This window comes from Peromyscus eremicus, chromosome 9 (genome assembly GCF_949786415.1).
Source record: "Peromyscus eremicus chromosome 9, PerEre_H2_v1, whole genome shotgun sequence".
Taxonomy (NCBI): domain Eukaryota; kingdom Metazoa; phylum Chordata; class Mammalia; order Rodentia; family Cricetidae; genus Peromyscus; species Peromyscus eremicus.
The window spans coordinates 90,084,871-90,103,711 of record NC_081425.1 but is presented as its reverse complement, the minus strand read 5'-3'; the positions used below and the strand labels follow the sequence as shown (position 1 = coordinate 90,103,711).

At 44.0% G+C, this 18,841-nt stretch overlaps 1 protein-coding gene and 1 long non-coding RNA gene across 5 annotated transcripts in view; one reads left to right on the top strand and one right to left on the bottom strand.

Moving 5' to 3' along the window:
• Positions 1-7,930, bottom strand: part of LOC131919704 (uncharacterized) — a 70,323-nt gene extending 62,393 nt beyond the window's left edge. The window contains exons 1-2 of the long non-coding RNA XR_009381399.1: positions 7,609-7,930; positions 6,172-6,332 (exon numbers count right to left, since the gene is read on the bottom strand). This is a non-coding gene — a long non-coding RNA (uncharacterized LOC131919704). The remainder of the gene's footprint in view (positions 1-6,171; positions 6,333-7,608) is intronic.
• Positions 1-18,841, top strand: part of LOC131919692 (disks large homolog 5-like) — a 114,871-nt gene that overhangs the window by 91,815 nt on the left and 4,215 nt on the right. The gene's annotated exons all lie outside the window — the stretch shown is intronic.

Genomic DNA, 18,841 nt, shown 5'->3' with positions numbered 1-18,841 from the left:
TTGGGAAAGGGAAAAAGAGATCTCCATGAGTAAACTGGGGTTAGGGGCATGGTAAAGAATAGGGGAAGGGAGATGAGAACATAGAGAAACAGGATGGTCAAGCTGGAACAGGGATGGAGTGGGAGAGCAATGAAAGAGATACCTTGATAGAGGGAGACATCATGGGGATAGGGAGAAATCGGGTGCTAGGGAAGTTTCCAGTAATTCGCAAGGATGACCCCAGCTTAGACTACTAGCAATAGTGGAGAGGGTGCCTGAGCTGGCTTACCCAGGTAATCAGATTGGCAAACACCCTAACTGCCATCATAGAGCCTTCATCCAGTAACTGATGGAAGCAGATGCAGAGATCCACAGTCCAGCACCAGGTCAAGCTCCAGGAGTCCAGTTGAAGAGAGGTAAGGGATTCTCTGAGCAAGGAGCATCAAGATCATGATGGGGAAAACGACAGAGACAACCGAACCAAGCTAGTGGGAACTCATGAACTTTAGACCAAAAGCTGTGGAGCCTCCATGGGACTGGACTAGGCCCTCTACATAAGAAAGACAGTTGTGGCCCCCTGGCAGTAGGATCAGGATCCATCCTTGGGGCATGAGCTGGCTTTTTGGAGCCCATTACCTATGGTGGGACACCTTGCACAGTCTTGATGCAGGGTAAGGGGCTTGGACCTGCCTCAACTGAATGTATCAGGCTTTGCTGATTTCCCATGTGAGGCTTTAACTTTTTGAAAGGGAATGGGGGGATGGGTTGGTGGGGAGGCTGGGGGAGAGGAGGAGAGAAGAGGGTTTGTGGTTGGTATGTAAAATGAATAAGAAATTTTTTTATGTTTTTTGTGTGTGTGTGGTTTTTCGAGACAGGGTTTCTCTGTGTAGTATTGGTGCCTGTTCTGAATCTCACTCTGTAGACCAGGCTGGCCACAAACTCACAGAGATCTGCCTACAGAATGGGAAAAGATCTTCACCAACCCCACATCTGACAGAGGACTGATATCCAGAATATATAAGGAACTCAAGAAATTAGACATCAAAATGCCCAACAGTCCAATTAAGAAATGGGCTATAGAACTAAACAGAGAATTCTCAACAGAGGAAACTCAACTGGCTGAAAGACATTTAAGGAATTGCTCAACATCCCTAATCATAAGGGAAATTCAAATCAAAACAACTCTGAGATACCACCTTACGCCTGTCAGAATGGCTAAGATCAAAAACACTGAAGACACCTTATGCTGGAGAGGATGTGGAGCTAGGGGAACTCTCCTCCACTGCTGGTGGGAATGCATGCTTGTACAACCACTTTGGAAATCAATATGACACTTTCTTAGAAAATTGGGAATCCATCTCCACCAAGATCCAGCTATACCACTCTTGAGTATATACCCAAGGAATGCTCAACCACACCACAAGAGCACTTGTTCAGCTATGTTCATATCAGCATTGTTTGTAATAGCCAGAACATGGAAACAACCTAGATGCCCGTCAACTGAAGAATGGATAAACAAAATGTGGTACATATACACAATGGAATACTACTCAGCAGAGAAAAACAATGACATCATGAGGTTTGCAGGCAAATGGATGGATCTAGAAAAAATCATCCTGAGTGAGGTAACCCAGACTCAGAAAGACAAACATGGTATGTACTCACTCATAGGAGGATACTAGATGTGGAACAAGGATGACTGGACTGCTACTCACTTCACCAGGGAGGCTACCTGGAAAACAGGACCCCAAGAAAGACACGGGGATCGCCCAATGACGGAGAAATGGAAGAGATCTACATGAACAGCCTGGACATAAGTGGGGGTAATGAAGGGCGAGAGTCGAGGGAGAGAGAGCTTGGGGGAGCGGGAGATCCCAGCTGGATCAACAACAGAGAGGGAGAACAAGGAATAGGAGACCATGGTAAATGAAGACCCTATGAGAATAGGAAGAAGCAAAGTGCTAGAGAGGCCCACAGAAATCCACAAAGATACCTCCACAACAGACTGCTGGCAATGGTCGAGAGACAGCCCGAACTGACCTACTCTGGTGATGAGATGGCCAAACACCCTAAGTGTCGTGCTAGAAACCCCATCCAACTACTGAGGGATCCGGATGCAGAGATCCATGGCTAGGCCCCGGGTGGATCTCTGGGAGTCCAATTAGCAAGAATGAGGAGGGCTTATATGAGCGAGAATTGTTGAGACCAAGGTTGGATAAAGCACAGGGACAAATAGCCAAATGAATGGAAACACATGAACTATGAACTAATGGCTGAGGGGTCACCAACTGGATCAGGCCCTCTGAATGGGTGAGACAGTTGATTGGCTTGATCTGTTTGGGAGGCACCCAGGCAGTGGGGCCAGGTCCTGTGCTCATTGCATGAGTTGGCTGTTTGAAACCTGGGGCCTATGCAGGATCGCTTGGCTTGGCCTGGGAGGAGGGGACTGGACCTACCTGGACTGAGTCCACCAGGTTGATCTCAGTCTGCAGGGAAGGCTTTGCCCTGGAGGAGGTGGGAATGGGGTGTGGGCTGGGGGGAATGTAAGGGGGGGTGAGAGGGGGGAGAACAAGGGAATCCGTGGCTGATATGTAGAACTGAATTGTATTGCAAAATTAAAATTAAAATTAAAAAAAACTCACTTGGCCATTTATTCACATTCAAAAATCATTAAAATGCAGCTTCTAATTCATACACACCATCATGCTAGGACTCCAGGTTACACACATCAGATATCCTAACCTTTATCAACTCACGGCTTTTAAGTAGCTTTAATATGCATATGCATGTATATAGTTAAACCCTTCTAATGGGGCAAATGTTAGAATATGTACACAGATGACATGTAAGTGTATATTATTTTAAAATGTAAAAAAAGAAATTAAAATTTTAATATATGGTACTTGAATCTTCACTTCCAGAATGGTAGATGGAAACACATACTGTTTAACTAGATGAAGACTTTTAACATACACTTAGTGGAATCATATAAAAACCACAGTGCCACCTCTTCATAATGTAAATTTTGATGAACAGATTAAACGTGTCTAAATTTCCACAACTTTTTGTTATTCTAAATACAGAAGCAAAGACAGAAATAGAGGAGATGCTCTCATTTATGATCCTAAAATAGGAGTGTCCAAGGGAAGATAAACTTTACCTGCATTGAAGCTGAAGATAAAGGCACCTGGGAGATTCCCTGATCACTGAAATAACTAACTGGACCCATTAAACGTATTTAGGTGTGTTATCACCATCATGTTTTAAAATCACTCTAATGTGTGTTTATTTCTGCAAATATCCTTGGTCAAACACCAGATATCTGCTCTTATGGGAGAATACTCCATTTAGTATTCCACTCACTATGTGTTTCCAGGTCATTTTCTTATTCAGCCACCACTACCTACAAGGACTTACTGCTCACTTGAGGCCGGTAAACAAACAATGTCCCAAATCAATCTGTGCAGAAGGGCAGGAGATGCACTTCAGATCCAGGACCATGGGGCCAAACAATCCAGCTCTCAGGACAGCAGTTGTCTAATTAGTTCTAAAGGGGTTATAATAACAGAGATACTTTACAAACTGGCTGTGGTGACTCTAAGTCACAGCAGGGATTGAGCACATTGTATTGTGTCTGCCTCAAGGTACACTCAACACTATTACTTCCTTGTCTTGGGATTCACCAATTACTTCCTGTATTTTTAAACTGTATTCTTACCTGGATAAAGACTTCTGTTTGGTAATGTTGTCCACTTCCAAGGTAAATGAAAAATGTATAATAATTATAGAAAATTGTAACTCTGAAAATGATAGCGTTAATGTTTGTTTTACTTCAGCTGTCAGTTTGGCCCTTTTTCAGGTATTGCTTCACTATGAAATGTGAAAATCCTTTTAACATTCATATGAAAAATCATTTACTAAATATTCTGGATCCTTATTATGACTTCCTGATGTACCTTACATTAGGAATTTTCAAAACCTTTGTGCTTCAAGAGTTGATTATGATTGGTGACTGCTTTCCTTACAACTTTTTCTCATGTTGAAGACATGGGGAGAGTTTAGCCCCGGATTAAAACAACAACACCCCAACACGTACACACAGGGAGAGGGAGAGAGGTAGTTCTTCTGTGTGCCTTGTTCTGATGACTATAGTAATGGATGGTTTTCTATCTACATGCTCATGTAGTTAATAGTCCCATTTCATCTGTCCTCCTTGCTCTTAAAGCAACACAGCCTTGTCTCTATCATGACAGTGTGTTGGCATTTCATTGAGACTGATGTTCTCTCCTAAGAGGTTGGTTTGGTAGACCATGAAATTGATTTCTGCCTCCAAGCATCCCTCTCTAGCATCCCAGAAGCCACCACATTTTTTGTATTTTCAAACTACTTTTTAAATAATCCATTGACAAATAAATGCTGAAACCACCACCTGGCTGTTTTTGTGTTCAACAAGCATTTTTGTGTAATTCTGAGTCCTTGTAACTCAAAACCTGTCCCAAAATTTACAGGAGGACAATAATTTCCTTCAGTACCAGGCCTTCGTGAGTACAGTTAAGAGATCCATATTCCAGGAGCTGTTGTTAGTAAACTCCAAGACGACAGCTTCATTTTATCTTCCACTTTGGAATTCACTACTGCTGAGGATCTGGTACACTGGGCTTTGAAGTACTCTTCAGAATCATGTAGAAAGGGTCACTGTTGAATGAAAGCCCAAGAGAGCCTTGAACCTAGCCTTTCCTTTGCTCCCAGTCTTGTCAGCAGCTAACTCACCCCAAAATCATGAGTTCAGTGATGTCTAATGTTGTGTGTGTGTATGTGTGTGTATGTACATTTGTGTGTGTGTGTGTGTATGTGTTTGTGCCTCTATGTGCTGGTTGTGTGAGATTTCCAGCTTGTTCTTGTATGTGACCCCCAGGCTAGCTCTCTGGGGGAACTTCCAGGGATTTCCTGTCTTCATCTCCAGTCTCTCAGTAGACTCCTTCAGACCCAGATGCACCCTAGCATGAATATCAGGTCTTATGTTGCTTCCTGATACTCAAGCTTGCTTCCTTACAAACAAGTGGTAAATTTTCTAATGACTGAACCAAATCATAACCCGATATGTTTGGCATGATTTCACACTGTTTCAGGTATTAGAAGTTTCCCCATATGCTTAAAAATTGTAGCCTCTACCAATTTTCATGAAGCTTGTAATTAAAAAAGAAATACATGTAGAGACAATTGGCTAAATAGGCCTGCCTCCCAACATGATGTCCTAAGTTCAAAATCCAGAACATAAATGGTAGAAGGAAAGAAGCAACTCCCTGAATTGGTCCTCTCATCTACACACACAAACACACACACACACACACACACACACACACACTGACACACAACCACACACTGGTGTTCATAAAAGGAGTTCATCATTTCTGACACTGAAGCAAAGGGAATCCTCAACAGACTACCAACATTCTTGTACATAAACACTAAACCTCGACACAAGCTCCTTAGTCCTCTTAACCACTGTCCAAACTGAGAACTAAATTACCAATTCTTTTAAAAACTGTCCTGTTGCAAGACTGTCTGTTTTCAAGGACATCTCAGCCTACTGCTTTCTCACTGACTCACCAGCTGAGTGGCACATTTACCTAGACAGAACCACAGGTTGGATATCACCATTGTGTCTAAGTACACATAATACAAATCACATTCACTCTCATTGCATCCACAGTATGGCTTTGACCTTGTTACCCTCTGATGTGTCCTTTTTCTTTTTCACTCTCTCCTGTAATTCCCCCCTTTATTATCCTAACACCCACTATCCCTACTATGAGACACTCTACCAAGAACCATCAGCACACAATCACCTGCTGGTCAAGTACAAAGACTCAACATAAACTCACAACACCCTGCACTTCTCACAAGCCAACACCTGTCAAGACATCTTGAAATGCACGATGAGCAACCACACACTACTGCCCCTATACCCAGACTGTGATTCAGGCCACAGGCTCTGCTCTTCATGAAGCAGAACAGCCTGTGTACCCATCTCACTCCCACCTAGGCATCAAGTTTTGCCTCTCAGATGCACTCAGGAAAGTTAGTTTGTGCATGAGGACACCAAAGAGGTCATCCTCCTGTCCCTAAGGAAAGCTGGGCTTGACACAATGGTTTCAAGTCAGTCAACAGAGAACTAGGCATAATGACTACCTGCTGTTCAAATCAGTATTAGTATAATGGTCCAAGATTCAATGCAGTTCATTCCTCTAACAGGTCATCATCTGTAGCTGAATGGTCATTTTCTCCACCTTGTTCATCTCCAGATCCTGCTCAGTGAGGGGAGAGTTGAAAAGATGCCTTTCCAGTCATTCCTGGAGGTAGATTAAAAAAGAGTATTTACATAATTGAATGTCATAGGGCCAGGAGAGGTAATGCTACATTTAGGGTAAAAGGGCCAAGGAAAAAACTTGACCATGAAGGCCCTGAGATCAGGGCCAAGGAAAGAACATTTTGACCCTGACTTGATTCCAGCCCATGACCAGTTTCAGGAATAAGAATCCTATCAATCTCTGAGCTTGCCCCCTAATCAGTTCACAAAAGTCTCATAAAATCCAGGCCAAACTGGAAAGCTCCACACTCCCAAGAAACCCCTTGTATAGACTGCCTTCTGCTCAGTTCCCTGTGGCTTTTCACCAAAGCAGATAAGCCACATTCTTGGGGTTTCCATCTCAATAAGTATCTTGTGTGAGTTATGTTGTGTGGTTTGACTTTGTGGTATTTCTTGTCTCCTGATTTTCAGGATAACTTTCAGAGTAGAGCTGTAACACTTGCATTGGGAAACCTCCCCCTACCAGAGCAGAGCTGTTAAATTTGCACTGGGGAAACTTTGCCTGCTGGGGCAGAGCTGTAACACTTCTGTTGGGGAAGCCATTCCCCCTAAAGCTGTAATACTTACACTAAGTACCAAGTAGAGGCCTGAGGAAGAAGTGCTTGGAACCTTAGTAGCTCTGAAAGAACAGGGCAGCTATCTTCAAGCTGGGGCACATAAGCCACATCTAGGTCCCCCACCACAATGGCTAGATATGTGCCTCAACACCCACTGCAGTCCCATGGGCCCTGGAAGCCATGCTGGTTTGGAGTACAACCTCAGCTCATATCTGATGTGGTGCAGGAAAGTCCTGGAGACCATAGTGCTTAGCACCACCGATCCTTGACCATCTGTGTCTAGTACCAAGAGGAATTGAATGGCTGGAACCTTGGTGAATGCCCAAGGGAGTTAATCTACCTGTTAACAGCATCAGATATCCATACAACATAAAGGAATCTGCTGAGGGTGAAATTCAGTAACACTCTATCCTGACAGGGATTGCTCATCTATCATTCTGTGCCTCTTGATGCCCTGTTTCGACTCTGAATGAAAATAAGGAGATTCCCCAGCACAGTAGCTGCAGACTTGATAATTTCTAGATCTCTGCCAAACAAACCCCAGAAATCCTTCTCTGTGTCTGCTATTTAGGACCCTAGAGAAGCAGCATAGACCCATTGTTTCCCAAAGTATCCCAGTTGCTGAGCCCCATTAATGAAGACCCAGCTCAAGTCCTACCTCCTCCAGGAAGCTCCCCATTCCCTACACAAAACTCACTGTACCTTCCCCTGGAACATTTATTTCTTGATGTTTTATGCTGAGACAGATGACCAGATTCCTTCTGCCTCTCTCTCTTCTCTAGGCGGTCCATTCTCTTTCCCAAGTAGCTTTCTCAGTCTCACCAATATGTCTTTGTGACTCCCAGAGGCACTGTACAAATGCCCCAAATGGCAGTTGGTGTTGCTTCAACAGTGGTGACATCAAGAGGATGCTCAGGGCTCTCCAGGGTAGAATAGAATGTTCAGGGAAGGTACTGTTAGGGTCACTGCCAACAGCCTTCACCTGCGTGCCACTGAGCTCTTCCCCAATTAACCAATAATTGCCCTTTCCAGGAGCATTCCCATAGACACAGGGGATGCCATTCTGCACCTCCTCCTCACAAAACCAGAGATCTCTCTATGCCTCATTAGAACCTTTTCATTGCTTATCTGTAGAGAATTCAAGACTCACTTTTCAAAAACAGCCCAGGGAATAGCTCTTCCCTTTCTAAGATCTCTAATCAATTAGATGAGAAATAAAAGTTTCTAGGAAATGAGGTTAGGAAGTGTACTTGTTTGACCCCAGAACAAATGAGTGATATGAGGTGTACTGTATCCTTTTAGATGGGGTATTACACTGACAAGCCATGCTAGCCAAAGTTAGCTATCTCAGAAATACCTGATTCTAGAAGCCAAGGGACAGGACCTGCCCTACACACTGCTTCATCTCAGGCAAACCTGACACACAGAAGCATACACATTCAGGAAGTGACTGGCAGAAGAGACTCTGCCCTAGCAGGATCTGAAAGCCCAGTGGAGTCTCACCCCACTCCGTGGCTATCAATTCACCCACCCCTTTATAGGTAGGGGGTGTCTCAGAGGTCAGCTGCTTCTTCTGACTCCCTGCACAAGACAATCTCCTTGGGCTGATTCACAGTTGCACAGAATGCAACTTGGCTTCAGAGTCTTCAGTCCTCTTTTGTCAGAGCCAGAGGAAAACTGGTACTACCCACAAGCACTTAGGGAATGGGGGGGGGGGCTGTGTGCCTAAGTCACTGCCTGGATGCTTTAGACCTTAATATTGATGGAAATGTCATGCAGGACAAAACTTAGTCATCAGATTCACCAACACTTCCTCACCTGTGCTGTCAGGAAAGGGACTATCTCTGTCCTAATACACTGCCTCTAAAAGCTCTCAGGCTACACTGGAGATCTGGGTGCCACCCACACAGCTGGGACCTCAGACACCTTAGGACTCACTGGCAGACAGCAATGCTTGGTGACTCCTGCCCTGCTAGTGGTTGTGATATAAAGTATGAGAACCTCAGGCTTTGCCAGGGCAGTTTCCCCTCCCTGTTTTTAGTGCAACAATTCCTAAAGGAATGGAGTGGGGATGAAGAGCAGTGATGGTACTAAAATAGTTCCCCTGATTCCTTCTTCACTCAGAGGGAAAGCAGAAGACCTCCAGCAGAGCAGTCTGTAAGCTCCTGGCTGTGCCAAACTAAACATCAGAAATCCTTGACTCTGGGTCTACTCTTTAGGAACCCAAAGAAGGATAGGCCCATTGCTTCCCAGAGGAGCTGCTGAGCCCTGTTCCTGGGAGGTCCATGTCAAGTCCAACTCCTCCAGGAAGCTCCCAACCCCCTGTCGAGGAATCACAGTGCCTTCCCCTGGAACATTGATTTCTTGCTGTTTTACACTGAGACCAAAGCCCACCTCCCTTTGGTGTCTCTCTGGTATCTCTGTGCTTTCCATTCTCTCTCTCTAGTAGGCAGCTCAGTCTTTTCAACATGTCTTTGGTTGAAACACATAGGCACTGGACAAATGCCCCAAGGGTCATTGGTATCTGCACAGCACTGGTAATATCAGAGATGATGCCAGAGCTCTCCAAGATACAAGAGATTGTCTGGGCAAGTAATTGCTAATGTCCCACCTTACAGTCCTCACCTCCCTGCTAACTATCTCACACCAAACTGACCTGTAGCCAAGGTGCCCTTTCCAGGAGCCTCTCCATTATCATAGCAGAAGGATAGGAGAGAAAATGTCACCAGCTAGACACAGATGGAGCACTGGGTTCAACCAGATACTGCCCCCTCAGTGAGCTGAAATGAGATGGAGGGCAGGAAGGCTGCAGGGGCTGCTGGGACTGCTACTCACCTATGCCCTCTGAGGACTTCTGAGGCCCGTGATGCCTTTCAGGTAGAGAATGACCATCAGGCATGGCTGTGTCTTCTCCAGCACAGCATTCAGGTAATAGAAGTGGTACTAATGACCGCAACTATAATTGCCTTTATTTTCCCAATCCCCAGGGACCTCCCCTTAAGTAACCTGTCACTGAAGAATTAACTACTGGTCCAGTTCAGTAAAGGTCCAACCTGAGGGAACTTTGCAAACTCTCTCTGATCCCCCCAAAGTGGTGGCAGGTGGGGGCTTGCCACAACACCAATGATTATGCTGGGTTAAGATCTTCCACAACTGGGGTAGAAGATAGCAGCTGCAATCCTCTTCCCTATGGACTCAAGCAAGAAATTTAGGCTATAAGATTCTGCTAAAGGTGCCTCTTAATTCCCTGTACTCTTGCTGTGAAGAGACACCATGACAAGGCAACTCTAATAAAAGAAAGGATTTAATTGTGGGCTTGCTTACAGATTCAGAGATTTACTCCATTACCGTCATGGTGGCACCAATGCTGCTGCAGCAGTAGATGAGAGCTACGTCCTGTATTCTTACCTGGATAAAGACTTCTGTTTGGTAATGTTGTCCACTTCTAAAGGTAAATGAAAACTCTACAACAATTATAGAAAATTCTAACTATGAAATGACAACGTTAATGTTTGATTTACTTCAGCTGTCAGTTTGGCCCTTTTTCAGGTATTGCTTCACTATGAAATGTGAAATCCTTTTAACATTCATATGGAAAATCATTTACTAAATATTCTGGATCCTTATTGTGACTTCCTGATGTATCTTACATTAGAAATTTTCAAAACATTTGTGCTTCAAGAGTTGACTATGATTGGTGACTGCTTTCCTTACAACTTTTTCTCATGTGGAAGACGGGGAGAGTTTAGCCCCTGATTACAACAACAACACCCCAACACGTACACACAGGGAGAGGGAGAGAGGTAGTTCTTCTGTGTGCCTTGTTCTGATAACTGTAGTAATGGATGGTTTTCTATCTACATGCTCATGTAGTTAATATTCCTATTTCATTTGTCCTCCTTGCCCTTAAAGCAACACAACCTTGTCTCTGTCATGACAGTGTGTTGGCATTTCATTGAGACTGATGTTCTCTCCTAAGAGGTTGGTTTGGTAGACCATGAAATTGATTTCTGCCTCCAAGTATCCCTCTCTAGCATCCCAGAAGCCACCACAATTTTTTGTATTTTTAAACTACTTTTTAATTAATCCATTCATGAATAAATTCTGAAACCACCACCTGGCTGTTTTTGTATTCAACAAGCATTTTTGTGTAATTCTGAGTCCTTGTAACTCAAAACCTGTCCCAGAATTTATAGGAGGACAATAATTTCCTTCAGTACCAGGCCTTCGTGAGTACAGTTAAGAGATCCAGATTCCAGGAGCTGCTGTTAGTAAACTCCAAGATAACACCTTCATTTTATCTTCCACTTTCGGATTCACTACTGCTGAGAATCTGGTACACTGGGCTTTGAACTTACTCTTCAGAATCATGTCGAAAGGGTCACTGTTGAATGAAAGCCCAAGAGAGCCTTGAACCTAGCCTTTCCTTTGCTCCCAGTCTTGTCAGCAGCTAACTCACCCCAAAATCATGAGTTCAGTGATGTCTAATGTTGTGTGTGTGTATGTGTGTGTGTGTGTGTGTGTGTGTGTGTGTGTGTGTGTGTACATGTGTGTGTCTGTGTATGTGTGTTTGCCTGTATGTGCTGGTTGTGTGAGATTTCCAGCTTGTTCTTGTATGTGACCCCCAGGCTAGCTCTCTGGGGGAACTTCCAGGGATTTCCTGTCGTCATCTCCAGTCTCTCAGTAGACTCCTTCAGACACAGATGCACCCTAGCATGAATATCAGGTCTTATATTGCTTCCTGATACTCAAGCTTGCTTCCTTACAAACAAGTGGTAAGGTTTCTAATGACTGAACCAAATCATACTCCTATATGTTTGTCATGATTTCACACTGTTTCAGGTGTTAGAAGTTTCCCCATATGGTTCAAAATTGTAACCTCTACCAACTTTCATGAAGCTAGTAATTAAAAAAGAAATACATGTAGAGACAATTGGCTAAACAGGCCAGCCTCCCAACATGATGAGCTAAGTTCAAAATCCAGAACACAAATGGTAGAAGGAGAGAAGCAACTCCCTGAATAGTTCTCTCATCTCCACACACACACACACACACTGACACAATACCACACACTGGTGTTCATAAAAGGAATTCATCCTTCCTGACACTGAAGCAAAGGGAATCCTCAACAGACTGCCAACATTCTTGTATATAAACAGTAAACCTAGACACAAGCTCCTTAGTCCTCTTAACCGCTGCCCAAACTGAGGACTAAATTACCAATTCCCACCTTCTTGGGGTTCCCATCTCAATAAGTATCTTGTGTGAGTTATGTTGTGTGGTGTGACTTTGTGGTATTTCTTGTCTCCTGATTGCCAGGATACCTTTCAGAATAGAGCTGTAGCACTTGCAATGGGAAACCTCCCCCTACCAGAGCAGAGCTGTTACATTTGCACTGGGGAAACCTTGCCTGCTGGGGCAGAGCTGTAACACTTCTGTTGGGGAAGCCATTCCCCCTAAAGCTGTAATACTTACACTAAGTACCAAGTAGAGGCCTGAGGAAGAGGAAGTGATGGAACCTTAGTAGCTCTGAAAGAAGAGGGCAGCTATCTTCAAGCTGGGGCACATAAGCAATATCCGAGTCCCCCACCACAATGACTAGATATGTGCCTCAACACCCACTGCAGTCCCATGGGCCCTGGAAGCCATGCTGGTTTGGAGTACAACCTCAGCTCATATCTGATGTGGTGCAGGAAATCCTGGAGTCCATAGTGCTTAGCAGCACCAAGCCTTGACCATCTATGTCTAGTACCAAGAGGAATTGAATGGCTGGAACCTTGGTGAATGCCCAGGGGAGTTAATCTACCTGTCAGCAGCATCAGATATCCATGGAATATACAGGAATCTACTGAGGGTGAAGTTCAGTAACACCCTATCCTGACAGGGATCCCTCATCTATCATCCTGTGCCTCTTGCTGCCCTGTTTCAACTCTGAATGAAATTAAGGAGCTCTCCCAGCACAGTAGCTGCAGACTTGAAAATTCCTGGATCTCTGCAAAACTAACCTCAGAAATCTTTCTCTGTATCTGCTATTTAGGAACCTAGAGAAGATCTCATCCTCAGCATAAGTCACTAGGCATCCCTGGATGGCTCAGTTGTCTTATGTATAAAATAGAATGATAATCCTGAACACAAATCTTGTAGGAGAAAGATACCTTGAATTTTTTGGGAGCCACCTGATACTTCCACACTCCCTGGTCCCCTCTAACCTCAGTTCAGCTGCCATATAACACACTTCCTCTTACTTTGAGCATTCCAGAGGTCTGGTTACTTTCCTTTTTATTTCTTCAAGGAACCTGGCGTCCAGGCAGGTAATATGCTTACTACTGAAGGTGGTGCAATTGTTACAGCTCTGGAGGGAAAGGTATCCTGACTTGTCAGGAAGTCAGGCCATACCTGCAAGTGTTATAGCTCTGGAGGGAGTGGTATCCTGACTTGTCAGGAAGTCAGGCCACACCAGCAATTGTTACAGCTCTGGAGGGAAAGGTATCCTGACTTGTAGGGTAGTCAGGCTATGCCTACAAGTGTTACAGCTCTAGAGGGAATGGTATCCTGACTTGTCAGGAAGTCAGGCCATACCAGGAATTGTTACAGCTCTAGAGGGAAAGGTATCCTGACTTGTAGTAAGGCTATACTTACAGCTCGGAAGGGAGGAATCCTGGATACCTACAGCTGTGAGGAGAAAGTATACTGACTTGTTGGAAAGTCAAGGTATAATTGAAGCTGGGATGCAGTGGGAGATGATCTCCAGATAGGATGTAGCAATGTTACTTCCCTCTGAGAGAGAGTCATTACAGATGAGTTCTGCTCTGCCCCTTCCCCAAAAAGGTATCTTTTTCTTCTGCTGCTCTGCTCCGAGATGGGGATGTCCCAGCAGAGATATCCTTTTCTTCTCTCTCTCCCAAGGTGTTACTTCTGGTTCACTCTGCAAAAGGGGAACCCCACCGCACTCCCACCCCCAGCAGAAATGTAGCAACCTGCCCAGGCTCTGGGAAAAAGTTGTTAATTCTGCCCCCTGCCAAGGGAGCTTTCCAGCTGGAGTATCTGTTTCTTCTGCACTGCTCTGCTCCCAAGGGAGCTTCCCAGCAATCAAAAGATCTTCACCCAAAACTCTTCTTAAAGAGATTTATTTGGGAAGGAGGAATCCAGGAGAAGAGCTGCCTCTGCAAGGATGGTGAAGGATGGTGAAGGATGGTGAAGAACAGCTGATAACTGAACAGACAAAGGGGCTTAGGGATAGTGTTTTTTCAAGGAGAAGATTTTCTGCGCAGGGATTGGTTGGTTCCTGCTCAGAGATTGGTTGGTTTAGTTGGTCAAGGACAGAGTTGGCTCTGGTTTCAGGGCCAAAGTGTGTTTCTTTCACTGACCCTTTTTAGACTTTTGGCTCTAATTTCAGGGCCAGGGTATATTTCTTTGACTGGCTCTGGTTCCAGGGACAAAGTGTGTTTCTTTGGCTGTGGTTTCAGGGTCAGGGTGTGTTTCCTTGATTCTGGTTTCAGGACTAAAGTGATTCTTTCACTAGCTTGGCTTTCAGGGCTATGGTGTGTTTCTTTGCCTGGCCCTTTTACCCTACAGGTGAGCTTCTGCAGAGGTCTCTACACAACCAGTCTTGGTCCTGGCACTCCTCTCTACTGATCAGAAAGAAAAACAAACTCATAATGTTTGTGGGAAATTCTGACAGTTCCAGGTTATCCCTATGATGAGAAACAAGAGGTCTCAGAGCAGGCACACACACACACAGACATGAGTGACCCTGGGAGCTTTCCAACAACAATCTAATAGCCATTGCTTGGGAAAACAGTGCCGTCATCCCATGTCATTTGATTTCTCTGATTTCAAGGACTGTGAACTGAACCTGTTCTCTAAGCTTCCTTTATTCATGCAGGCAGCTTCTCTCTCCCTGGAATGACGTCTACCCAAGACTGTCACAGCATTCAGAAGGTTGATAACTACTGCCAATGATGGTCTTGGTGACATGCAGATTCCTGGGCTTTGGCCTAGACACTTTGGCCAGGCCAATAGCATATTAAGCCCTCTCTGCACACTGTTCACTTTATCAGTAAGACTCCATTGAGCCAGGACCCCATGAAGCCCCTCTAGGAAGTATCTAAGATGCTTATGACTGCATGTAAGCTAGGAGAGCATCCCTGACTTATACCTAAGGCTTTCATGTCCAGAGGCCCAGCAAGTGTCTCCAGAGCCTTGGCTCTGCTGGGTGGCTAGGGAGGGTTCTGCCTGCTGCAGGAAATCCAGGCTGGTCTATCAAATAAGAGGCTTCAGCTCCCCAACTGCTACATGTTCTGGGAGACAGAACCGGACAGCACACAGGGCCAAGTCAGGCCATGTTTCCACATATTGCTCCGTCAGCTCTCTCTCCACTGTGAAGACAGGCTGTTCTTCATTTTTATTTATATTATTGTCTTAGGGAGGGTCTCTTGTCGCCCAAGATTGAATCAGCCTCCTAATTGTTCTGTCAGTACTTGCCTGGTGCTGGAATCAGTGGCAAGTCACCACACCACCATGCCTGGTAGCTCATCTTTATTGGATGTTCCCTTAAGTGTTACCCCTTCGTGCCTGCTGACACTTATAACCTCCCATAATTGTCAGCTGAATGAAACTATTAAGGGAAGAAAAAGACAGATTGTTAACAGCTAACAATAATATAAATAGAATGCAGTAAGTGCTAAATGGTCGTGGAATGTGACAGAGACAGCAGGGAAGGAAGGGGGAAAGACATTGTCTCCCCTCTACTGTCACAACATTGTCAATGTTTCCTCACTGAGGGTCGCTGTCCATTTAGAAAACATCAGAGATGTGTGTGTGTGTGTGTGTGTGTGTGTGTGTGTGTGTGTGTGTGCCTATTGTCACGCACAGATCCAAGTCATCATCCTTGCTCTATGTGAAACAAATCTTCCAGAACATCCAGAGCCTTTGTGGTTCCCCCCTCCCCCAGCATCATTCTGGCAGCCTCATGTTCTTTCATCCAACATTTGTTTAGAAATCTCAACAGAAACGTGGTTTTTCTTCATCATTTCCCCAGAAATGTCTGTGTCACTTGACAAGACTAGGTTGAGAGTTGCCTGGTATTGAATTCTGTTCTCAAAACTTTCATACATTTATTCACCTGTATACTTATATATGTGTTTGCACACATGTGCCAGAGCATGATTGAGGTTCAATGGACAAGTTGCAGCCATTAATTCTCTACTCTCACCATGTTCATCCCAGGGTCCTACTCAGGAGTGCTAATTCTGTGAATTCCTTGGCTCTGGGTGGTGTATAGACTGCTCACAGCTAAGAGGAATGTGGATGACAACAGAAGGTAGTGATGGCGACCTGGACCAAATTTGAATCATTCAGAACATGTCATCCTCATTAGAGGAGTCTGTTAGCATCAGTGAGGCATGAGCAAGCCATAGTTCATCCTGACATTCAGCATAACATATGGGCTCTTGGATAGAATAAGAAAGATACAATAAATAATTGTTAGCCAGGCATCTATAGAAGATGTGTTGGGGCATTTGGGGAGTAACAGAGGTCTTAGCAAATCTACAAATCTACATTCTCTTAATCTGTTTTCCTCATTTTAATATGATATTGGCCTTCTTTATTTCTATGGTTCCTTGTCACCAAACCAAAATAAGAAAAAGTCCAAAATCACTCAAATGGAACATGAAATAATATATTGACATATGTGCATCACATGGAGTTATTCTAGCATGAATGAGAAATGGGAAGACAGTTGTCTTAGTTTCAGTGGGTCAAGACCTGGCACCCTCAACTACATGCAATTCAGAGAACAATTTCTGGCAGATTTTTTTATTCTTCCTATCAATAAGGTGGGTGCCAGGGACATAAATGCATGTCTCCATTACCTTTACCTGCTTAGTCATTTTCCAGTCCATCATCAAAGCCACAGATTTTAATAAACTACATGTCTCTGTTTATGGCCTCTGTGTATATCTATCCTTCATTGGAAATATTCATCCTCAAAATGAATGTTTGTCACAGTTAACAAAGGGCAAGAAACGGAGTTGGAAGAATTTTAGAAGCTTCTTCGATAACTACAGTTTGCTGTATTTCACTTCATAGGATGTAACAGTGTTAATTTTCCATCCTCGTCATCCATAATGTACTAATTTTCAACCTAACACATTGCACTTGCTAGGAAAGTATTCTGTCTCTGAGTTATATTCCTCACTTGTAACTCCATTCATCTGCTACAGCTACTATAGGGCAGACATCCAGAGGAGCTTTAACTGTCAATTGAGGCCTCATAAGAATGGCCATGTGAGTAGCTGACAGAATGCTTTGAAGACTAGGCATGCTTATCTGAGATAGAAGAAGCACCCCAGTCCACATTATACACTCTACACAGTTTAGTCTGAGAAAGGCTGATAGTAAACTGTTATCTATCTGCACAAATGCAAGAAGAAGCCATGTTAATCTATCAGGTAGCATTTATCAAAAAAACCAAAGCTATGCTAAGTATTCACATGGAAGTAAGACATGACTGAACATAGGCTCCTTCTCAATAATGGAAAGATGGACAGGGAGACACATGCCACAGTTCAGTGGTTAGTAGTGTAGGATGAATGAAGTCTCAGCTGGTTCCAGTGTGTCTACAGGTATTATGTCAGAGTCAGTGCAGAATGAGAAGTGACCAATGAGAGGGAGGAACTGAAATGAACTACCTACTTCTCTTTCTTTAGAGATCTTAAAAGCTTAGGTTTGAGAGAAAGAGACTGGAACTTACAAGGATAATTCCTTCACACATTAACTCTCTGTGAGTCTCAGGTCAGATCTATTCCATGAGAACTTCAGGATAAAGCCCACATCTGAAAGAAACCTTTCCTCAATACACTGTGACTTCTGCTGTGGTGAAAGAGTAGCATCAACCATCCCTCTCCCTTTCAAGCCTTGCAGAGACACACTCTCCGCCAGAGGCATGTGGCTTTTGCTGCTGGTTTCATCCACCCAGACAAATGTGAAGTTTCTACTTAACACTGATTAGCTTGTACATCACAGGTCTATCTTACGATATCTCCATCCCCAGGCGGGTCTTAAAAGTCTGCATTTCATCTGATGGGCCTACTCTGCATTGTCGTCTAGATGAGACGTGACATAACTGCTCCAACTCTGACTTAAGAGATGCTGAGCAATGATCCTGAACCCGGGAGCACTCTTTTGAATGCCTGGCATCCCAAGAAGTTTCCCATGCCTACCTCATGGTCCTGTCCCTACAATTCTCCAGAAACATCTCTCTTTGTTTTGGTGTGATCCAGTACAACTAATACACTAGAAAGGCTGGAAGGACAAAAGTCAGGTTCAGGGGGTTGAAAGACCACTCATCCTTTAAGAGGGTGTGTAGCTCTCCCAGAGGACCCAGAAATTAGCTAACAATCTTCTGTGACTCCAGTTCCATGTGGATTCCATTGCCCTTTCTGGCTTCAGTGCAAACTGATTGCTTGTGGTGCATAGAAAGCAGGCAAAATACCCATATTCATAAATACAAGTAAATGAATCTCAAAGATTTCCATGCAAAATGAATAGTCAAGGCAACAGCACATTAAAAAGACCACATCTCAATATGTCTTAGAAGATTACTACCCCTGCATTGCCACTGTCACTGGTGCTGTATTTCAGGAAAAGAAAGGCAGACAGCTATAGGTTTCCTCATTTCTTCTATACTCCTGTAACAAATGTTCTCACTTCCTGAGATGCATTAGAAAACATAGGTGTATTTCTGAAAAATCTGATATGAATGATCATGTCATGAACATGTGTGTATCTATTCTCTGTTTTTTGGAGTAGATAGACATGTGAAGGCAAGTGTTTAATATGGATCTTTTTCCATCACTAAGTGGATACTCGTGGAGTAGGCCATGTAAATCACACCCAAGACATCATTCTGGTTTGTAATCCTGTCTAGCTG